Below are 25,163 nucleotides of genomic sequence, written 5' to 3'. Positions count from 1 at the left end.
TCCAGAATTTTCTACACTATTTTCCTTTACTTTGTTATAGAGGACTTAGATGAACAGCTAGAGGGAAGAGATGCACAGAGGAAGGTGTCCCCAGCTTCACCACCCTCCAGGCACCTCCACAAACTTGGCAACTAAGAAGTGTTCTGAAGTCTAGTTTTTGTGTGTGTGTGTGCATGTGTGTGTGTGTGTGTGTGTTGATACATGTTGGGTGCACATATGCACATGTGGATCTGCATGTAACTGCATGTAAAGGTCAGAAGTCAACCTTGGATGTTGTTCATTAGTATAGTCTGCCTTATTTTTTGAGATGAGTTTTTCTACGATCCTGGAATTCACTAAGTAGGCTTGGCTGACTGGCCAGCAGGCATCAGGGACCTTCCTTTCCCTGTGCCCTAAGCTCTGGCATTACAAAAGCATGTACCTATACCTATTATATGGTTGTTGGGTTTTTGTGGTTTGTTTGGTTGGTTAGTTTTTTGTTTTTGTTGTTGCTGTTTTTTGTTTGTTTTTGTTTTTGTTTTTGCATATGTTTTGGGCATTGAGGTCAGGTCTTCAGGCTGGCATCCCAAGCACTTTATCGACTGAGGTATTTCTTCAACAGGGGTCAGAGACTGTTGAGGAAGCTTTGGCACATAGATGATGTCCAGTTCTTCTCACAGCTGGGCCTTCTGCTCCCAGATTATGCTATTAGGGTAGGAATGAATACTCCAAGCTTCCAATACCATCTTCTCTTCCTGGAACCAGCCTCATCTAACAGTGGACCACATGTGCGCAAGGCTTAGCAGTTTACAGGACAGTTGCCTTAGTGTTTCCACCAAGTGAATAGTATGAAAAAAAAATCTGTCCTGAGAACTGTAACAGGGAAGACTGAGAAAACAAGACAGTTGAACGCAGTTTACAGCCATTCCATAATCCCAATTCAGAGCAAATTTTACAGAAATATCTTTGACGCAGCTTGAGGAAGGAGATGATAAATGGTGCTTAGGAATTTCTACTCGCTGAATTCGAAGTAGAACTGGACTGTCCTCATGGAAAACATGGCTTACTATTTAAAAATGCACGCCGAAGAATTTATGGTGCAGCCCCATTTCTTTTAGTCCTCTCCAAAACATGCATGTGGCCAGATGAATAAAATGGACAGAGTGTCCATCAATCACAGAGCAAGATGTGCTGTCCTACCCACGTTCCGCAACTACCCACACTTGGTTCCCTTTCTCGCTTTGTTCTCTAGGAAGGGTCTCTGCTTTGGCTAGTTTCCATTTTCTCGATCCGCAAGCTTTTGTTAAACCCACACATTTCTGATCCCATCTGTCTCCCCTCCCCTCACTGGGGTCCTCAGGTAGGCTTTAACCAGTAACTGTTTCCCTGTGCTCCTTTATAACCTGCAGATTATAATTTTCAAATCATGCCTGGTTGTCATCTTAATGTATTTCTTTCCCGAGGTGCATCTGCAAAGTGTGTTGGACTTGGGATACAATTTCCTGAAGTATAATCTTTTTCTAGAAAAGGATTTGATGCATCCCAAGATTCATAATGTTCCAACCTTTTCATTTACAAACCCAAACTGACCAATGATGGATAACACATATTTGTTCATCACAGGAGAAGCTGGGCACATGTTCCAGATGGCAGAAGCTGCTCTCTGTCTATAGGATATTTTGTGTCTTCAGTACACATTCTTCCTAGACACTGCTGGTGAGATTGGTCACTGTTTATGTGTAATTCTTCACACCACATCAATAATATATAGCACGGTCTTCTCTCATAGATCCTACAGATCTGGTGAAGGAAGTGACTTCAATAAGGGAGTGTTCATCCAGATGTGACAAACATCTGCTTTATGCCAGGTACTTCATTCACAGTAATAAAAATTATCATCACAAAGATAATTTATTGGGCATGTGCTGTGTTCTAGCTGAAAGATTCTTCCACTTAGAGAAACATCCTAAGGGCGCTGCTGCTATTTTTAGATGAGGTTAAGTAGCTTAGTCAAGTTCGCTGAGTTCTTGACTCCTGAACTCTGACTTTACGACTTCTGTTTTTTTCTCCAACAGTCATTTACATATGATTTGCATTATTTTTGCCACTCTGTATATGCCATGTATATTTATCTAAATAGTATGTTTTAAATTTCTATTTGTTTGTTTCTACATAGTATGTTTTAATAGAACATGTGTTTTCCTTAAATGTTTTCATGCCAGAAGAAAACTATTCCTGTCTAAATGGGAAGCTAATATCGCTTGCCATGAAAGAAGGGGCATGTGCGACTACATATAATGTAAGCATGGTCCCTGCAGCCTGCTATTGGGTCCACTCTGGAGACTCACAGGGCCTACAGCTGTTTCCCCACCTCATCTCTGTGGGGAGTCCCACATGGATCATCTCTGTACTGTCAGTGGTGTGGGTTTCACACACTTCGGAGAGTATTTTATCTAATGCCATCAATGAGGTACACGTGGGTAAAGCTGCTACAAGTGGATCTCTGCTATGAAACATAAGCAGAGCAAAGTGAATCTGATTTTGACAAGTACATTATTGACATAAGGCATGAAAAATTAAAGATAATCTTGGCTTCAGTAACTAGATCAGAAAAGAAACAAATAGGAACCTGGCAAATAAATGGGCTCACTACATCTCTTGCCAATATATTTTGAGCATGTTTAGCTTTCCAGTGAGATATAATTTTATATGGTTATATAAAACTATAAAATTTATATGTGCATATGACCATAGACATTTGTGCATTTATCTGCATACATGTAAATACCCATGGACATGTATCATTTCATACTTAGAGGGCTTATATTGAATGTGTCTCTTGAAGATTTTGAATATCTAAACAAAAACAGTCTTATAAATTATGTTTGCATACAGGCTACAGTCTTGGTTTTTACACATAGGAAGCAAATTCATGAGCAATTATAAGATGTCAATCATATTCATTATCTGACTCAATGACAAACATTCATTAACCATCATGAGTGATGACTCTTGATGGTTTTGCATTCATGCACACACACACACACACACACACACACACACACACACACACACACACACATGACTGGAGTGGTTAAGAATGTCAAAGTCACTAAACAGGTAATGTAAAGCTTATTTTTTAGCTAAAAAAAATTCAACAAGACTGTATAATCAAGAATTTTGATCTAACACCATGAAGTTCTATAAGGTTGGGGTTCAATATTTCTGGATATTAAAAACAGTGTAAATCTTTCCATTTTATGAAAATGTTTTCTACTAATAAGGCAATATGATTTGGTAGGAATAACATAGCTTTGGTGTCAGAGAGGCCTTGATGGAGATCCTGACTTTCTGCTTTTCTCTGGACATTTTTTTTCTGTGTCCACTAAGTAAGGATAGTAGCTCTTTGGTCAGAGAATTCTTAGAAGTCTAGGGGAGAAAATGTGAACTATAAAGCCCAGTGATTGTTCTGCTGTCTCATCCATCCATCCATTCATTAGCCAAACACTATTTGCTAGGTGCTGGGACACAGCAGTAAATAAATCAGGCATGGTGTTCTAGCAAACACGCCAGATTATGGAGTTTGTATTATGTGCCATAAAAGCAGCTGAGACATAAATTGGATGAGCCAGCGGTAAGCAGCTGGCACAGCTGTTAGCAAAGATTTCTTTGGGGAGTGGCTTTGAATCTGGGACCCAACACTTGGAAGAGCCAGGAGCCATCATCTGGCGATGTGTGGGTAGGGCTAGTGACAATGCCCTCACTGCAGCCTCTAGAGACCCCAACTGATTGGGTATGGGGAAAGAGCAGTGAAGATGCACTTGAGTTTTTTGAGAAGTGTGCTGTGCTCCCTCCAGCTCAAAGGTCCTCGGGGAGAAGGTTGTATTATTTAACATTTCCCACTAAGTACAAATGAAAATCAAGAAAGCAAAAATTCATCATTATACAGAAGACAGGTTCCTAAGATCCTGGTTCTCCTTGGCTTTCTTCTGCATGCATAAGTTTTCCTCCTGACCAGGTCCCCAAATCAGATATGTTTCTGTGACAAATGGGTCTGCTTTGGATTTAATTATTGTTTTCATTTCATATCTCTTGTCCAGAGTCATGGTAATATAACATTTCAGAGATAATATTTTTTTAAAAATTACGTGATTTTTTTCCCCTTCCCTATGGGAGCATCACTTTGTTGACTCATAGGCAGAAGAATTAAGTCAAAGAAACTAATTGTTGTATTGCAGTCTGGATCCAGGCAATCTTTCAGTGTTTTGTAAGGTCAGCCCTGAATACTGAAGGTGAGACAGGACGTGCTTTGCAGAGAAAACCAACACAGCTCACACCCGCTTTTCTCAGTCTTCCCTCATGGCAGCTTAGATCAGAGAAGGGGCACGGAAGAGCCACACCTCCTCTTGCATCTGAGATGACTGGGTCTAGATATAAATAGAAAGGCACTGGTACGGACAACCTCCACTGGTGGTCATGGCTTTCCTCAATTCTTCTGTTTTGAGCTTTGAATACTTTGCCCACTCCATTTGCCAGATGCCTGTCCCTGCTAGACTTTTGTTGTCTTAGGCTGCTATTGAATCAGTGGAAACCAGTTACGGGTGATGATGAAAAGGCAAGGGTTGCTAGCTTTTGGTCCTCCTAATTGCCTTACAGTGGGTTCAGAGACAGCACTGATCTGGACTGAGATAGGCTACCCCACTCTGATCCTTTAGGATCTCTCTGTGGCTGTGTTTCTGAGGGCACGATCCTCACCTTAGCACTGCCTCAGCCTTTCCTCAGAGGGTTAGGATACTTACACAGCAGGAGGAATGGAGGAGCAAAGACAGGACCCTAGAGGAAAACACCAGATCCCTGTAAAAGCTGGTGGGGAATTGGTTTGTTTAAACATCGTCCCTTTAGTGAGACTGGCATCTGCTTTAACACACTATAAGACACTCTTTAGGACATCATAAGGATAGAGAATGTGCCCCAGAATTTGAGCATTCTCGGTGTCCTGCAAAGTGCCTGGTACATTGCTATTCAATGTGTATTTGCCGAATTAAAAAAACATGATATCTACAAATTATTTTCTGTCATCTCAGATGCTAAGGGGATAAAAACAAAATCATAATTTTTGACAGAACTAAAATGATGCTTGTGTATTTTAAAAGCTGCTCAATATGGACTTATCATTTGGCAAACTCTATTTTTCTTTCATTAAGGTATTTAAAATACATATACATTTGGATTCTAGACAGTTGGATTTAAAGCAATTGCAAACTATTTCCTTTAAAGCTAAGCCTTCTACATAAATAAAATCAGAGAAGCAATTATTGTTGATAAAGTACTTTGCCAATTTTCTTTCATAGGGAGATTGACAGAGATATCAAAGAGCAATATTTTTAAATATTAAAAAATTAATAAACATTTAAGAGAAGCAGCTAGTTAATTTGCTAAATAAATGGTAGTGGGGGAATTTTACTAAGATTCTATTCAGGTTCAGTGATGCTGGCTTGCAATGCTGGCTATTTGGGAGGCTGAGGCATGAGGACAAGTCCAAGGTCATCTTGGTGGCTGTAGCAAGTATAAAGCCTCAATGGGACCCTGTATCAAAAAGTAAGTATAGGACTCTAAGTGTAACTCAATGGTGGAGCTGTTTCTGAGCATGTGTGAGGTCCTGCTTCAATCTCTGATACTCAGAATCAGATAGATTTAGCTAGAGAGATATACACATACACACAGATAGATGCCATCAGCTTGAATAGAAAGAACAGTTTTGTCCTCTGTCCACAGAGGACTTTCTGGAGAATCTTAGGAAGAACTTTCTGGAAGTGCTTATTGTCTCTCAGAGAGAGGGGATAGAGACTAAGGCTGGGTATTCTGAAACTTGATAGCTGAGGATGTATCTAAGGTCTAACCTGGGGCTCTGTGTAACTATCTGGAATCAAACGAGGGCCCCAGAAAGTATTTAAACAAAGGAATGTTTCACCAACAACTGAAATTACAGGAACCCTTTCTCTTCATGTAGTTTAGCTTTCTGTGCAGCTGTTACTGTTAGTTAGTATCTTGGGGCATTTTATCTCCTTGATCACTCTCTGTTTTTATGATTGCTTCCCTTCATCAGTCTCATATGGACAACTCCTACTCAACCTCAAACACCTAACTCAAGTGTCCCATCATCAATAGAGCCTTTCATTAGCCCCTCTTTTGTTGTGAGGCAGGATGAACCTCTCTTTCCTCTGCATGTTGAACAAACACTGTAGTATGAAAGCTGCATCATTTCACCTCCCACTGCAAAGCAGTTAAGTAGAGCTCACTAGCCAGATAGGATTCATCCTCCAGTGTGTGGGTTTCACATTTTCTTTTTAATTTAAAATTTTTCTGTTCTTTAAAAATAATTCTCTCTCTCTCTCTCTCTCTCTCTCTCTCTCTCTCTCTCTCTCTCTCTCTCCCTCCCTCCCTCCCTCCCTCCCTCTCTCTCTCTCTCTCTCTCTCTCTTTCTGTGTGTGTATGCACACATTTGTGTAGGTTCTTATGGAGGCCAGGAGAGGGTACTGCATCCCCTGGACTGACATTAAGGGCAGCTGTAAGCCACTGATGTGACTTCTAGGAACTGAACTCCGCTTCTCTGCAAGAGCCACACATACTCATAACCACTGAGGCATCTCTTCAGACTCATTTTTAAATGCTTTTAAAAAGCCCAGGAGTAGAAAAAGAGGTAATAACATCTTCAACTGTAATGAGACTCAATAGTGTTTCACTTGCAGCTATGTTCATGTGTGCTACAATGGCAGCTGAGTTGCTCTGACTGAGACTTTTTATAGTTCACAAGGTGTAAGATATTTACTATCCAGCTCTTTACAGAAAACATTGCTAACACCTGCTGTGTGGACACGGATTATCGCACTGGGGTATACGGCTGACACCATTATCATATGCTGAGTGTTATGCTAAAAACTCATGGGCATTGTCATCTTATTTAACCCTCAACAACTCCCAGCTAAACTGAGGGGCAGAGGTTTTGAGAGCTTCTAAAGTTACAGGAGTCACAGTTTTGCAGATGTGTGAGTGGAATCTAGTTGCTTCTGCCTCCAGCTGGTACACGGTCAACATGTAGCATGTCACAGCGGGCCCTGAGAGTAGTGTCTGGCAATATTAAAAAAAAAAAATAAGTAGTTCATTTCTTACTCATTGGCTCCAGTTGTCTTTCCCTGTTGGATCTGACTCAATGGGAGGCTCCTGTTTGTTTTGCTGGGTTGAGTCGAGACTCATGTAGGGATGGTAATGATGGATGGGCAACTACCATGAGCCAAGCTCTCAGGTAGGACTGCAGCCCTCCCTCCCTTCCTGTCCCTACCTTGAATACCTTGAATAGGGGGAGGGGAGAGGCGGGGTGGGGAGGGAGAGGGGGGAAGAGGGAGAAGGAGAGGGAGCACTTTCCCTGAAGTGAGGAGTCAGAATCTATTGGAGCATCAGAGTAACAGGTACAGTATTTTGGTGTTTTGGACAGTTCCTTTACTACCTTCATGCCAAATGCTTTTCAGTTTTCTCTTATTGGAGTCCACCTTTATTTGCTTATAGCAATTAGGCTTTATTTACATATCCTATTTTTATTGGCTAACTGGAGTGCTTTTTAATGTTCTGATAGCTGTGGCATCTGGATACTAAATCTCTTTAAGAAAATAGCAACTCTTTATTCTTGCATGGTCTTTGCAGGTTTGCCAAGTGCTGTATTTCCGTAAGTGATCTCATTTTCAAACTTCTTTTTAAAATTTTATTTTTCTAAGCTTGCATGCCTATATATGCATAGTATGCTTATATATTCTCTGTGTTTTATTTTAATGGCTTTATTGAAGTATAATTGTTCTATTAAAGTATGCCTACTTAATATATAGAATTTCATAGACTTCAACATATGCTTATAACCATTGACCCATTATCACCATTAAGACAGTAAACACCCAACACCCCTAAGAGTTTCTTCCTGCCCCTTAAAATATATATATATATATATATATATATATATATATATATATATATATATATATATATATATATATATTCAGTTTACATCCTGGTCATAGCCCAAACCCTCCTCACTTTCCAGTCCCATCCTCCCTTCTTCTCCCACATCCACCTCCCTTATTCCTCAGAAGAGGAGAGCCTTCTTCCCATCTCCATCCGCCAACCCTGGTCTCATCAAGTCCTATCAGGACTGAGTATGTCCTCTTCCCTGTAGCCTGGCAAGGCAGTCCTGCCAGGGGAATGATTGAAAAACTGACAAGAGAGACCATGTCAGAGACAACTTCCACTCCCCTTACTAGGGAACCCACATGAATCCTGAACTGGCCCTCAGTTACATCTTTGTAGGGGGCCTAGGTCCAGTCCATGCGAGGTCCTTGGTTGATGCTTCAGTCTCAGCAGGCCCCTCTGGCCCTTGTTAGTTGGCCCTGTTGGTTAATGTAATCTACCATATACACAAGCAGAAATAAAAAAAGCACATGATCATCTTATTAGATGCAGAAAAAGCTTTTGACAGATTCCAACACCCCTTCGTGATAAAAGTCTTAGACAGGTCATGGATACAAGGCCCATGCCTAAACACAATGAAGACAATATACAGCAAGCCAATAGCTAACATCAAATTAAATGAAGAGAAACTCAAAGCAATTGAACTAAAATCAGGGACCAGACAAGGCTGCCCACTCTCTATATATATCTCTTTACTATAGTACTTGAAATTCTAGCTAGAGCAATAAGACAACTAAAGAAGATCAAGGGTACACAAATTGGAAAGGAAGAAGTCAAGACATTGCTATTCACAAATGATACGATAGTGTACATAAGTGCCCCCCCCACACTCCTGCCCCCTTTTTTAAAGTTAAGAACACAACTTGAAATTTACCCTCCTAACAAAAGTCAATTTTTTTATTTAGATAAATTTTTAAATTTTTATTTTTATATCCTTTAAAAAATAATTTATTCAGATTACATCCCAATTATTATCCCCTCACTTGTATCTTCCCATTCCTCCTCCTTCCTCTTTCACCCTATTTCCCTTCCCTAGACATGTGGCAGGAGGGGACCTCCTCCCTCACCATATGATCACAGCCTATCAGGTCTCATCTTGGTAGCCTGCTTCCCCTTCCTCTGAGTGCCACCAGGCCTCCCCACCAAGGGGATGTGGTCAAATAGGGGGCACCAGAGTTCATGTCAGAGTTAGTCCCTGCTCTCCCCACAATGATGGAGAATGTGTTGTCCACTGGCTAGATCTGAATAGGGGGTCTAGGTTTACTGCATGCAGTGTCCTTGGTTGGTAGGGTCCAGAAGGTCAGTGTTTTGGAAACAGGGTAGTTTTACTATGCATTCTACTTGCTGGCATCAAACATGGAGATCCCCTGCCTCAGCCTCCTGCGAGCTGGGATTGCAGTCATACAGCATCAGATTTAATTGCTTTCAGGACATGAACTGTGAGTTAATGCTGGGCAAGCTGCTGCACGGTAGACCTCAGGAACTCATCTGGCATGATTGAGGCGCTAGACTAATTTTTCAGTGGGTATTGGTTGATGTATTAGCTTTTGCCTCTGGTAGGAAAGAGTTTGTGGTGAGTTAGGATGGCAAGATGACTGCGGTTTTCCACACAACTTTCTCTTCTTTCCTAAGAGGGCTGAGGGTCACTTTCCTGTCCCTCAGCATCCCTTAGGCATTCTAAGTGTGACACTCTAAGTGTAAAGACTCTTTAATGGCCAAATGTAGCAGGAGGGTCAGTAGGCAGTGAGAGCTAAAAGCAGAGGGGATGGGACAACATTCACTTTAGTTGTGGGGCCATAAAACATACTTTTAAAAATTGTTATCATGTTATGGAGATCTGGCCTTGGACAGACAGAAGAAGGCAGGATGGGACCAGGTGTTGAATGTTAAGGGAAGACGCCTGGCAGCCGTGGCATCATTAAAGATGTCTCATCGAGTTCTAACTGCTGGAATAGTTTTCCAGGTAAAACACTGCTCAGAAATAGCCTTACCTGAAACATCCCTCATCTTCAGCCCACAGAAATCTGCTTAGAAATTAAGTCTTTGTTCTTGGAAGACTGTGAGCCCAAGCTAGCACATCTAATGCCTCTCTCGACACTCCCTGTCTAGTCATAGGCGACAACCATCACCCACCCTCTAGTTTCATCTTGCTCCACAGTTTCTGTAAAGCGACACTCTTTGTGGGGGTCCATGAACTCACAATACTGCCTAAAGGGTCTAGCCTTGTTCCTTTAGCCTGTGAGGTCTAGAATGCATCATGCCAGCATCCCCTGGGAGCTTTTTAGAATCTCCAGCACCACACAGACATACCAAATCACAATCTATGCTGTATAAGGATTTTTAGGGGGTACCCATACACATTAAAATTAGAGAACGGCTGTTGCAAAGCAAAACCTTCTTAAGGCACGCAGGATCCATGTTAGAACCAAGGCATGGTTGCCAGGGAAAACAGGTGACTCTTCCTAGGAGCCCCGCTGAGAGCTAACCCCATTGTAGGTGTGCCACAGTCTGTGAGGAGGAATCCCTGACAGCCCTGGATTTGAATGTGAGATCTGATGCTGCCCCCTATGTAACAGCTCTGGAACAGATCTTCTTTCTAGAGCTCAACTGGAGAGATCAGCAAGTGCTCAACTGGATAGTTTTATAGACAGCTTTTTAGGTTGGCACGAACACCACATTTTCTACTGTTGCAGTGAACACACAGAAATACACTAGTTCACTCCTCCAGTGTGTCAGGCAGAGAGACACATTAACAATGTTCCCTTCCCTAGCTTGGGGGGCTTCTTGGTGCCTTGGTTTTGAGGACAGCATTACCAACAAAACCATGGAGGGATCTCTGAAGCTTTGGGTGGTTCTTTGGGCTCATACACTGGGTCAAGCAGGAGAAATTATCCTCACATTAGTAGCGGTGAGAAAGTTAGGGAGTTAGGAGAGAAAGACGGTGATCTGAACTTCAGTTCATGGTCCTCACATTAACGGCAGAGCATACTTGCCCTGGGCCCTTGGAGCAGGACACAACTCCCTTACCTGCATCTTCCCCTAAACCTGCAAATTAAAGTTTTTGTCTTTGAGCCAATCTGTCACTTTCTGTAGACAACTGGGCAGCAAGTGGCAATCAGGACCTTGGTAGGTCCAGCTAGAAGCCCAGGCTCTTTATGGTCACAAAATCTCTACCTACTGTACAGTAACCAGCCAAATGAGAGAGTACACCTTTCTGTGCCTTAGCATTATAAAGAAACATCATTTAAGAAGGCAGGACACAGCACTCTCACATAAGAAAATGCCTAATCAAGAGTATGATCAGCCTATTCATGTTCTCATCCTGTTTTCGCTGCTAGTGATACAGCCCAACACTTTCACATATCTTTCTTGTCTTTTTTTTTTTTTTGTCTTATTCAAAGGCAAAAGCAGAGGGAACTTGTGGAGAGAGCCAAACATAGACGGCACCTTGGAGATTTGTCTAGGATGAAGCTAATGAGTACCAACAAAGGGACCAGAAAGGATGCTACTTATGACTAAGCCACTAGCAAGGCTCCTTTCTATGGGTGTTTATAACATTTCAGGCATTATGATAAACATTGTATACATGCTAGCTCAATTAAATTCCCTCCCCTCAGTGTCACTAGCATTAATGTCTCCATTTCAAGGCCATGAAAATGGAAAATACGAGAGTCTAAGCTCTACCTGAAGTTGCCACACAGATACATGGCACAACGGAAACCCCCAACTCTAGGTGGTTGACACTTGGAGGCCTGATATTATGGCCTCTTGGTGCTGTTTTGGAACTGATAAGCGACAAGGATCCCAGACCTGAAGTTTCTAAAGGGATAGAGTCACTGGGGATATTCCATCCGGAATGATTCAGACCTGTGATTCTCAGGCTTCACCTGGGCCCATGACTGCACTTCAGATAAGTTCCTAGGCCAGGGAGAACTCATGGATGGGGCCCAGAGGACTTCTGTCTCAACAAGCAGGGGCAGAAGATCATTTGAGGAGAGATTGCGAGAAAACCCTTTCCTTGTTTTCGTGGTCTCTCTAAACCAGTCATGTACTTTAAATTTACTATTTAAACGCTCAAAAAAAAAAAAAAAAAGAAAAAAAAAAAGCAAATCATCAACAAGAATTCTATCATTCACCATAACTGGGCAAGGTTAATTTTAAAGAGCATTTATCCTCTTTGAGCTGTGTCACTGAAATTACTCATAACATGTACACAGTCTGAGCCACCTATGATATGTTGGCTAGGGATAGGGTATGTAGACTGCGTACATGATGACTGGCCTATACAACTGGGATGAAGCTGAAAATTTCCTGCCTATGACATCACATCTATCATCTTGCCATGTCCCACTGCATTATCACACGCATGTGATGATACAGTTAGAAGCTGGTTCCATAGAGGCACAGCATGCACAATTAGATTCTGCACGCAATACTTGATAATGCTAATAAGTGGCTACATCAGTTTAATTTACTTACTGCATTATAATTTCATCAGCTATGTGCATATAAAAGAAACGAGCTCATTGTAAAACATGCCAGTTTCCACAGTTTCATGCCAGCAGCTTGCATCTAATCTGTTTCTTGTCTGCATCAAAAACCAAATCTAAACATTGATCTTTGAGAGGTTGGCTCAAAACTATGCAGTAATATTGCATAGACGCAAGCACCTAGCAATATGCCTATCGGAATAGATCCTTGTCTTTGAGCAACATAGGGTTGGGTTATGTACTTCATTCTTACCTGAAAGGCTGGAGTTGAACACCAAAATATTTCACTTCTTGCTGTGCACACAATTTAACACATTTCTTTATCATTGACACATTCTGGCTTGTGCTATATCCCCTGTCCTTTTTATGAATGCAAGCAGATAGCCAAAACACAAATAAGAAAGAAGATGATGGTCTTTCTTGGTTTATATTTCTCATAACACTGAAACCATTTCTTTTGCATTCAAAGAAAAACCTCGCGCAAGTGCAAAACGTGGCCATTCTGGGCCATTGCACCACCTCTTCTGAGTTGACCCACCTGTACAGGTGACATTTTTACCTTATGCTTGGTTGTCCATTCACTGAGCTTCCACAGGCTGGTCTGCCAGAGCTCTGCACTCACTGGACGGTGCAGTGGTGTTGTAGCTACACATTTCCCGGTGTCTCTGCTCACACTCTTGCTTGCGTGAGATCCGTCAATGTCCCAGCATCCTTTTGATATTACTTACAGAGGTCAATGTCAGTAAGGCAATGGCATTGCAAGTATGAGTTCCTTCTGAGTGTGGGGGTCCTGTATCCATGCAAGGAAGGCATGCTAGCCTGGGGTCTATGCCTCTGGTTCAGATCACTTCCATAATTTTCCAGCTCGCTTTGAATGTATAGACTCAAGAATAAGCAGAAATTTGCTTCTGATCCCAACAACAAAGGCTTTCAAAGATTTTCCAAAGGACTCAGATTGCTTCCCAAACAAATGACTCCCACATAATAACATTTTAATGAGTTAAAGGGCAAGAAAATAAGAAACATCCAAATTGAATTTGTTCAAAAATACATATGGTTTTCCAAAAGTAATGGCTTGAGGCAAAAATCTGAATCATCTTTTACTGAATCCAGAAGTTTGGGAAAATTCTGCAAGACTTAGCTGCATTCAAGACGCCTGAAGCATTCTATTTCTAGAATTTCACTCTGGTGGGTTAGCTCCTGGCCTGAACTTGTTCCACTCAACGGTGTAGGGTTTCAAGAGCACAGATGAGAGGCCGTTTGCAGAGCTCAGACTTCTTATTGCTTGCTAATCTTCACTTATGTTTTAGGTTAATATAATTAGTGTAGTTATTTCTGTCTTTTTATCAAGAAAGAATGTCTCCCTTCCTCACCCCACACACGCCTTTTCTTCTTTAATATGATGTAAGGATAAAACTGGTAAATTCCAAGGCGAATTCCTCCAGCCAGTTCTGAAGTTTGGCCCTTCGCGTGGCACAAAGAGTCTGTTTCTGGTGGATGCTCACGTTTGTAGCAGACGTCAGGGGTGGCTTATGTAGGAGGAAGGAGAGCACAGGTGGAACTCATTCCTTAGATGCTCAAAGCGTTGTCCGTGGTGTTTGTGACCAAATCATGGAGCTCCAGGTAAAGCACGCATGTTTCCAATCCTGGTCCAGCTGAAGACCTGTAAGATCTTGTCAGGGCCTTTCGTTAGCTTTAAGTGCCCAGGTGTGAAACATTTACAAATTTACACTTGCTTGAATTGTTTCCTTTTCTCTGGGAACATATATTTCCCCTTCTTTGTCCTTCTTTGGTCTTGTTTGGTCCTTTTAATATGCTTTAAAAAAAAAAACCCTAGCAATCAGAGCAAGTGCATACTCACTCCTGTGTTAGGTTCTCAGCTCAGCTCACTTTTTGATTCTCCTTTGGTGATCTGCCCCTGGAGAAGGAGGAAGTGGCACCCTTAGAAGCCAGGTAAGCATCTTCCTACATAAAGAGTTCCCACTCACCAGGAGAGCCTGCTTCCCCCAGCATGGGAAGAAGGAAAGCAGTCAAGTTTCTGCCTCTAAATCACAATGGTCTCTTCCCTTACAGAGTTGCTAGCACCTAAGCAGAAACAGTATCTTACGAAACCATCTCACTGGAACAACCCCAGCACCCGGCAAGCTCTGTGCCACAGCTGTCCGGTTCTCACTGGGGCCAGTTTTGGAGCCAGCCCTGCGACTGAGGCTCTGAAGAAAGGCCTCCTTAGGAAGGCAGTGTGCTCTCAGGGTGACTGCCAGCTTTCAACCCTTGTTAATCATCCTGGTTCAGACCAATCATTCTTAAAGTGTGGGGTAAAGTCATCTTCCCCCTACCCCCATTTTTTTTCTTTCCAAATTGAACAGCATGGGAAAACCTAGGTCCACTTGGTTAGGACCATGGAGCTGGCCCCCTCTCCTCTCCATGGTTACCCTTTCTGTGGTCTCCCCTGTTGGGGGCAGCCAGCGCCTGGTGGAGCCACTTGGTTAATTAGAGAATTTTCACAACCAAGAGAAGAACAGGTCCCACGCGGTTCATGAAAAGAAAGCCTAGATGCTATTTCGATTTCAGTTTAAGGATAAGGGAACAGTCCAAGGTTACATAGCAAGTTAAATAACACTGTCAGTGGCAATTAAGCTTATTTTTTAAATGTTCAATGGCTTCTAGCGTATCCTACATTCAGTTCAAAGAGAGAAAAACAAGCCAGTGAAAGAGACTAGAGAACTGTGCTTCACTTAGACTGAATTAGCTGTAAGTCTGAACACACAAGACTTGACTGGGCCAGTAGCAGAGGCGTACAGGCGCCAATCCGTATGCATGAGGTTTTGGATTGTCAACAAGGTGACATTTATCTGGACAAAGCATTGCCAAGTGACACACCGTGTTATGTCATTTGGTTGAACATCATTGTTTGGGAGCTGCTTAATGCATTGTCACAAAGAGACTCCTAGGTAGTTCAAAATAACAGTATATGGTTATGAGGAGCCATAGATTACAGCACGTACAGAAATCCCCAGTAAGGGCAGGTAAGGCTGTGCAGGGGGCATAGTGTGAGGATAAAGCTTTCAAATTAAGGCATTAAGTTAAGGCAGTTGGTAAAAGTTCAGCTCACTTGATTATACATAGACAAATGGTATGTATTTTTCAACATTTTATGTATGACTCAGGTCTATGAGAAGCCAACTCTTCAAGCTTTGGGGATTCTTGAAAATTAACTACGGTGTATCTGTGTTACTCATGTGCTGATTTACTGACTTCCATCACAGTGAACTAACTTCATTTCTCTTTCCAACTTAAACTTCATCTAAAATCCCAACCTGTTATATCACTGTAGATACTAAGTCATTCTCCTAGCTAACATTTGTAGACGCAAATGATGGCAGCTGAACTTCATGTGAGTCTGTGCTAATGGATTCCCCAATTTAGACCATGGGCAACTGGAGACGGGATATGCCTAATGGGGCCACCAGCTATGGAATCCCAGCATGTCTTGGTCTATCAGAGCTCCACTTGCCAATCTTCTGGGCTCCGTGCCAACCCTGTATTTTTAGACTAATGAGAGTAGCATGTGTGTGTGTAGCTTTCAGAATAATATTTTATTAAAGAATTATTTCACCCGGAGTTAGATGTTTTCAGTCATTTAAATTAATGTATTTTATCACCTTATATTAATTATTTATTTAAGGGGCTTCTTCAATTTTTAAAATTATGACTACTCCAATATGCTCCTAAACACGAGTACAGAAAATGAACACATTAATTACAGTAAAACGTCTAAGAGCTGAAACGAATTAACTGGACTTTAGCATATGGCACCGAAACATTAATTCTATAGTTGTATACATAAGGCTCACTTTTCTATGTGAAATACAACGTGGTGTCCTCTGGTATATGCCTGCTGGGATGAACTCTGTGAAAACAACATAGGGATTGATGGGGTCCTTTTAAGGCACTCCCATTCTCCTGGTGGCCTTGTATCCCTGTGTCTGCCACACTCTGTGGTGCCTACACCTCAACTCTCAGAATGTTTCTAGTTTCATGCCACACATGGGATGCATATTAATTATAGGTTGGGAAAGGGACTGGAATGCTGTGAGGGCACATTCCACTTCAGTAGAAAGGGTCTGGGTGCCTGTCTGTGTTGATCCTCATGCATGCTTTTATTGCTGAGTCCATATTTCCTCCCACTGGGGTGTTTTTCTTTATGGCTACAATTCCATTTAATTTATACCAATCTATGTTCTTTTTAAAATGTGTAAATGTGATAATAGCACATGGAAAGAAAGGCATTTTCAAATATGTGTGTAACGTGATAACCCTATCTTTAATCTAGCTCAGTAATGCGAGAATGAAATGTCTTGACATTTGAACCACTCAGGTGACTTCTCTGGGAAAGTCGTTCTCTGAACACAAAAGATAACCATTGCCCTCTTTGTTTGTCTCCCTCACTTTCCAGTTTGCATTTAATCTTGTATACAGTCCTCTGGGTTTTCACTTCTGTTTTTTTTTTTTTAAATATCTTTCAAACCAAATAAGTTCCCTTTCAAAATAATAGAATTATAAATGTCACTGAACACTGTCATAGCACGTGAACAAAACATGGAAACACTTCTTATTGTTTAGTCTTTTCAAAAAGTGTTTGCTAGGAGAAATGGCCAGGTGGTTAAGAGCACTTGTGACTTTTGCATAAGAACTGGGGGTAGTAGGTTCCTAGCACCCATGGGGTAGGTCACAAGTGTCTGCAGCTTTGGTTCTAGAGGATCTGATACCTTCTTCTAGCCTCCGCTGGTCCCAGACATGCATACGGTGTACACATATGTATGCAGGCAAAACACTCATAAACATAAGATAACAAATAGAAAGTAAGTGTATGTTAGCAATGTGCTAATGAGACCCCAACAGACTCCAAGGCCTCTCAGAGAATGCTAGCCAGCTAGTTTAAGCAGTGCCTCCTTGGCCACTAGAAGCAGAGTTTTTTCCACCATAAGAAGACTGGCTAGTTTTTACTCTGCTGCTGCTGCCACTGTGATAGTGAAGATTGCTTGTGTGTGTGTGTGTGTGTGTGTGTGTGTGTGTGTGTGTGTGTGTGTGTGTGCGCGCATGCGCAATATGGTTAGTTGGTGATTGCTTTTCTGTTTCAATTTCATCTTGTATTTAAATGATTTAAAGGTACAGATTCTGAATTCTTCTTTTGCATGGGTAGGATGAGATGCAAAATCATTACTCTGCTTGGCTCCCAGCACTGATATCTAAGAGAGAGAATTTTAAAACGTGTTTTCTTTAGAGGGTCACTATTGAGATGCAATGATCAATTGGGGTGAGAAGCATAGAATGCTGCTCAAAAGGAAGGAAGATGCTCAATGCAGCTTTGAACTCTAATTTCAACATGGGCTCATATAGATAGGAAAAAAGTAGAGAGAGTATAAGAATAAAAATTCCATTTTGTGCGTGTGTGTGTGTGTGTGTGGGAAGCTTTACCCTTGAGACTAGACTCTTCATTTGTGATACAGGCTTTGTATTGAACTGTCCCAAGCCAGTTCACAGTAGCTGGGAAAGTGGAGAGCTTCTACACGGCACAAGTAAGACCACATATTAGTTACACACGGCACAGTAGTTCTGATGATATATATGGATGTTGTACGTCTCTGACCACAGGCCTTGTGACTCAGCTGATGGCTCTCTGAGGACAAAAGCTATATTTTTTCTCCTTTTAGTTTTTATTTTTTAATATTTTATTAATTTATTCATATTACATCTCAATGGTTATCCTATCCCTTGTATCCTCCCATTCCTCCCTCCCTCTCATTTTTCCCTTACACCCCTCCCCTATGACTGTGACTGAGGGGGACCTCTTCCTCCTGTATATGCTCATAGGGTATCAAGTCTCTTCTTGGTAGCCTGCTATCCTTCCTCTGAGTGCCACCAGGCCTCCCCATCCAGGAGATGTGGTCAAGTATGGGGCAGCAGAGTTTTTGTGAAAGTCAGACCCCACTCTCCACTCAACTGTGGAGAATGTCCTGTCCATTGGCTAGATCTGGGTAGGGATTTGAAGTTTACTGTACGTATTGTCCTTGGCTGGTGCCATAGTTTGAGCAGGACCCCTATATGGCACTCAGCAAAAAGCTTTATACAAACCTAGTGAAAGACAAACATTTCTGTTAAATACAGCATCCTTTAACATTTCTGTTAAATGCTGCTGTTGTAGAAGGAATGAGATAAAAAGATTCAGAAACATCTATAAGTACAGCTTTTTATAGGTGTGTGTGTGTCTCTCTGTGTGTTTGTGTGTGTGTTTGTGTGTGTGTGTGTGTGTGTGTGTGTGATGTACTTTCTTTTAAGAAGATTCTGAGCCCAATTTGCCATCTATTTGCACTAGCTGGTTGCCCACATTCCCCTATTATCCACATTCCCATTGCTGCCTTTGGGATCACTGAGAAGGGCTGTGGTAGGCTATGAGGAAGATTCGTCCTTGTGTCAGTCAATGACGGTGAGGTGTTGGTGACCCTGCAGATGCCGAACGCGGATGGAAGCTCATACTATGACTAGACTGAGTAAAATGTGATAATAATGATGCTGGCTAATTCTACCTGTTAATTCTTCCTGTCACTTTCTCAGGAGTAGTAGCTTTTTGGGTGCAGAGAGAAGGTCCAGCAAGTGAGTGGATAGAACACCTAAGAGACCACTGCAGGTAGTAAGGGCCAATGGCACCGTGAAGGAAGTAGAGTGACCCTGGTCTAGCTATGAGCTGTCAGGGAGCCAAGACCCAATTCTACCTGTGACTCAGGTAGAACTGATTTTTCTCTCCAGCTCAAGAGGAAGTTGACAGCAGCCTGAGTCATCCAGTGCTTTAAGTGCTAGTCTGCCTTGTCCTCTGTCGGCACAGAGGGGGTGGCCAGTTCTATTCCAGCAGTCCTGAGGATACAAAGGAAAATGTACAGTACTAATCAAGGTTAGCCGAGGGTGTAGCTCAGTGACAGGGCACTTTGTTAGCAAGTGTGAGGCCCTGGACTTGATTCTCAGACACACACACACACACACACACACACACACACACACACACACACACACAGAGAGAGAGAGAGAGAGAGAGAGAGAGAGAGAGAGAGAGAGAGAGAGAGAGAGAGAGAGAGAGTGTTCTATAATTCACAGTTCTGTGACCTTGCCCAAGTTAAGCTAAGCATGAATTTTCTCTTCTTAGGTAAAATAGAGATGCTTTACCTACTTACAGGCTAAAATTATGAAGAAGAGAGAGGGGAGAGGGGAGAGGGAAGAGAGGAGAGAGAGACAGACAGATAGACAGACAGAGACAAAGACAGAGAGAGTGTGCAGAACATTTAGCATGGTGCACTAAAACATCCACAGTATCAAGAGGGTGAGGGTAGCCACTGTTCATTTTGGTGATTTCTTTGTTTCTTCTTCTTCTTCTTCTTCTTCTTCTTCTTCTTCTTCTTCTTCTTCTTCTTCTTCTTCTTCTTCTTCTCTTTTGCTTGGCATCCCAACTGCTTTACTGTCTGTTGGAAGTGATAGGGCTGTTTCCTGGTAGAAAATGTGATTAAAAAAAGAAAAGGCCATGTAAGCATGAAAACAATGGTGTGAGGCATCATTGGGATGAGAACTGAGCCCATGTGATTTCCTCAGCTCGCTGAAGAGGCTGTGTCTGCTCACGTGTACATCTGGACTATTTGGCACAATGCTTATGAGTCATGAACTCTTCAGTCCACTGATGCGTATGAGTCAGTGAGGTTGGGAGAAGCACCTATAGATGTATACCCTGCTTTGCCCAATCACATTCATATCCCATCCTATTTCCTCATGAAGCCTATGGTATCAGATAGGCGGATAAAAGCATAACCAGGAGCCCAGAAATAATGCCTTATCATTTCCACATGTAACAGTTTTTGAGCAGAAACAGACTATCCATTTTTATTTATTAAGAAGCCGAAGCCCAAAAGGTTAGGTAGTATGACCATGGCAACCAGCCTAACTGATGGTTAATTCTGGACCAAGAATAATTCTAGAGATCTGAGTTGCTTCAGAGATGGGCTTGGTAGCAATTTTTCTCAGAGAGGTCCAAGTCTGGTCCTGGCCACTTATCATGGTTCATTATCTCACAGGGTTAATGAGCTTATGGGAAAACAATGCTTCACGCGCATGAACTACAGTGTTAGTGAGACTTTAGGTAGGTGCTGTTGCTAGTGCAATGTCTAGATGAAGAAACAGTCTTAGCGCTATTACCCATCTGCCAAAGCATCCAGCAAACACCGTTCAGTTTCTTCCTGACTCTCAAGTTTATATTCTTGACCAGTGTACACATTGCTTCTCTCTCCAGTCACGTAGGCTTGACCGCTTCTGCCCCACGACAAATTTTACACTGACTTTGTCCCAGCTTTTTGAAGGAATGAATGGAGGTAGAATGGCTGGGGGAGCTGGAAGAAAGAGGTGGCAATAAGAAGATGCTCACTCACTCTCTGCCTTTTGCATCCAGTCACTCACTCCTGCTACTTGCCAGGACCACACCAGATGTCAAGCCATGGCTGTGAAGACACAAAGCTTCCCTGGCTTTGTGAGGCTGTATACTCCAGACTTCTGTGGCTACGTCTTCTAGTTAAACCAAGGTGTGTGACCTCTTGCTGGGGTGTGGGTATCGTACTGTGACGTCACCTGCAGCTCTCTTTGGACACGCGCCTGTGAGAGACAAGCTCCCTGACGGCTGGAACACTCACTAATCGTAAAGGCTATTCAGGAAGGTGTGTAACTGTTTCTCTGAAAGCCAGTTTGGAGCCTTCAGCTTTAAGAGTCCTGTATATCTCCTCCCTTTGTGTGAAGTGGATCACATTACAGCCCGCCCCTGAGGTTGTGCCTAACCATAGTGGAGCAGTGAGCGCAGCACTCTGTGTAAGCTGGTGACTGTTTTCAATAGCAGACTGCATTCACGGACACAGGGTTCTGCATGCTTACAGGACATAGTAAGGGGCCTCCTTGCTTTTTGTCACCAAGGATGTAGGTGGCACGAGGCAGTGTGTGGGTGGGCCTCTTCCCTACAGCTTTTCTGATGAATCTCAGAGCTTCTCTGGCGCATAAGCTCTTCTTTCTTTTTCCATGCTAGAAACTGCCATTTATGAAGCATCCTAGACAGGAAGAATGGGGACAACTGTAGATCCTCCAAGCATGCTCTGGCCTCACAGAGCAGTTCCTGAATAGTTCCCAACAGTATCTATTCCTATAAAAATAAAACAGAAATTTAAAAGGAAACAACAGTAACAACAAAAAAGCCTCAAGCTTGTTTAAGAGTCAAAGATAACACATCTTATGATAACATTTGTAAGTCTAAGCAACATGCATATATATGTGTGTGTATACATATATATATGTATATGTATATATTTTTTATTTTATTTTATTTTATTGCCAAACAGCTTACTCAAATGACACCAGAAACATTGCTTGGTGTTCTTAGATGGACAGGTGCTGTGGTGTGTTAGGGTCTGACTTTCAGAAAGCCCTTAGGAAAGAGCTCATAAGGAACATTTGGGCTGCAGCGAGGCTGAGCTGTGCCTTGCTTAGGGGAAGACAGGAGCCTGGGGGAGCTTGGAAGGTGGTCTCCATGGCTTGCCAGAATCTCTGTGTGAAGTCACTCCCACTGTTCCTTTTCCCATAGGGACAGAAGAACAGATACTTGCGACGACAAGCCAGCGGAGTGTGGAGGAACAGATGTTTGCATCACGCAGCCCCGCAGAGTGAGCTGGCTTTCCAGGGATAGAAGGTAGCAGAAGATATCTTGGGAATATGTGGGGGGGGGGGGAGGGAGAAACTCATAAGCTAAGAATTGCTACCACTCCAGGTCTAGAAAAAAATCTATTGTGCCTTCTCCTAGAAATTCCTCCAGCTCCAGATGTGAAAATAGTTCACGTAGACCAGGGAGATCTCAGAGCTTTAGTGCCTTCTGCACTGGGCTGGTGTTACCAACATCCTCACTACTCTGTTTACATGTGAGCATTCCCAGCGAGCCCTGACTCACCTCATTGTCGCCTACCTTTCCCCTCAGGCTCACCTTTTCCCTGTGTTGGTGCCATCCACCTGTGATGCAGCCAAGGCCCTTGCCTGATCTTGGAGTCAGCTGACTGCGGAGCCACCTGTGCCCATTCCGGTGCATCTGAATCACGGTTGTGGCACACCTGCTCTTCGGTTATCTGCTTTGGGACATCTAAGTTAACCTGGAATTGCCTCAGTGAGTGGTATCTGATGTCCCCATCTCTATGACCCAAGAGCAGGGCTTAGAATGCATCGTGGACAGACACCTCTGTTCACGATTCAAAAGCTACCGTGTCTTTTCTTCAATCCCACTGTAAGAGAAGTGTAGTGTATGAACAATCAGGTTGAGACAAGAATGTGAAATGTGTGTATAGTGTTTTAAGAACCCAATGCATTGCACAGAGGTGGAGTGGCACTTTAACTAATTGCCTTAATTGAGATACTGTGATTGGTGTTTTGTGAGGGGAACATAGGGAATCAAGGTCAGATTGTGTCATAGAACAAAGAAATGTCTTAGCAGACATCCTGGAGCCCAAAGCCCAACACCCAGGTAGGACTGTCAAGGATTTCAAGCAACTTATATCCATACCTAGTCATCTGAATACACTTATGCTCAAGTTTCCAGCATTATAACTACTATCTAAACCAAAGGAGGTTGCAGTAGATGTGTTTGGAACTTTACCAAGAAATTGTCAAAATCTCAAGGAAAACCTCCCCGAACACTGCAGTGTGTGATGATTGCAAAGCAGTGGCGATTATCAAGTGACCAGTGTAATACGCCTGTCCCTCTGCACCGCGGCTGTGGCATCCACTCTGACCTTACCAGGGCTGGTAGAAACAGTATCCATGGCAATATGTTGTAAACTTAAAAAGTGACTCCTAGGGGTGTTTTTGCCTGAGTTTTTAATAATTACATGTATTATTTTATTATGAATTGCTTTTGTCTCTTTTTTTATATTATACATAGAATATTTATTTGTTTTTTATATTATTGAATTGATGGATTATATATGGGTTTCTGCATATGATGATGAAGTAATTATTACTCATTTCTTATATATATATATGTGGATCTTGATGTTTATGGAGATAAGGAAAACTGACAGAAAACAATGTCTAACTGATATTCTGACAAACATGTTTTTTCTATTTCTGCAAATAGAAGGTATTTCTTGTGGGGCCAGGCAAAAACAGAGATAGCAAGATTGTCAACAAGTGTTATGATACAGAATGTCACTAAGAAGCGTTCAACTTAATAGGACTTTAATCAAACAACAAATCAATCAAAGTATGCCTACCTTGAATTTACTCCAATATTTCTTGAGAATCTTTCTAATTCCTCACTTGCTAGACATCATGGGCCTTTAAAAAAATCTCAATAACATGACCATCTATCTAAAGCATAGACTGCCCTCTCTTGAAGGTAAATCTGCCTAAAGATAGGTGCGTCACAGGCCTGGCATTCACAACCTGGTGTCCTTCACATCCTATGATTACTCTTGTCTCTTAGCCTGGAGTTCTGAAATGCCTCAGAAAGTTTCAACATTGACAAGGTGGTTGTGACTCAGTGCTGGGTTACCTAACCAGTCTGGAGGCAGAGAGAGGAGAGAAGAAAGAAAGAGAAGGAGGTGGGAGAGAGGAAGAGAGAGAGAGAGAGAGAGAGAGAGAGAGAGAGAGAGAGAGAGAGAGAGAGAGAGAGAGAGAGACTGAGAATGTATCTGAGTCCACACCTTCACTTTCTTACTTCCTGCCTGTTGGCCTCTTAAGAAGACTATATTTATTCTCTATAAACTGGGTATAAAATCATCTGCCATCCGCCTTGCTGGGCTGATTTGAGAATTTAGTGTGATCACAAATGGAAAGCCATGAGTGTAAAAAACATAAAATCTGGGACCCAAAGGGGCCAAGCAGAACTCCTCAACTGCTCCTACCTTCTTTTCTTTGTAAACCTCCGCCGCCATTATTTAGTCTGCATTTGGGAGGACATAGGTGATGAGTGCTGAATCCCAGGGTCCAAGAACGGAGGGAGGCTTTAGAAATCATCCGGTTAGACCGCTGTGTGCTGGGGTCCTGCTGAGGGCTTGCCATCTGTGACCTCATCAGATCCTGGAGCCATGTTTGTCCTCTGCTCATGGTCCATGGAGAACTTCAAGCCACACTGATTCTGCAGCTTTTCTTCTCTTTACCCGTGTGTGAGCTGAGTAATGCAAAGAGTCACAACACGATAAGGGAACAGCTGAAGATAATTTGTAAAATGATAACCAGCCCTCCTTACCATAACACTCCCCATTTCCCAAGCCAGGAAAATAAGAATAAACCCCGAAACCAATAGGTGACCAGCTCAGCTGTGGTATCTGCTGTTACAGAATTGCCTCTTATCATTTTAAAGCTCAGGATGCTATGAGATAAATTGCTCTGTAGAATGCCCCCAAGCCTCTCTGTATCTCAGTTTAGAATAATAAAGAATAAAATAAAATACACTAATTTACTCTCTGCCACCCATGCAAAATAATTTATGGTAAAATCCCTTTACGATTTCCGAGGGACCACTAAGAGGAGACCGGTTCTTGATGGTATTGAATGTGCGATAGGCATCTTCTGTACCAATGGTACCCTGATAGCTGTGACAATGACTTCCTCCTGAAAGAG

This window comes from Acomys minous (assembly GCF_964271855.1).
Source record: "Acomys minous genome assembly, chromosome: 4".
Lineage (NCBI taxonomy): Eukaryota > Metazoa > Chordata > Mammalia > Rodentia > Muridae > Acomys > Acomys minous.
Note: the sequence above shows the minus strand (reverse complement) of the source record.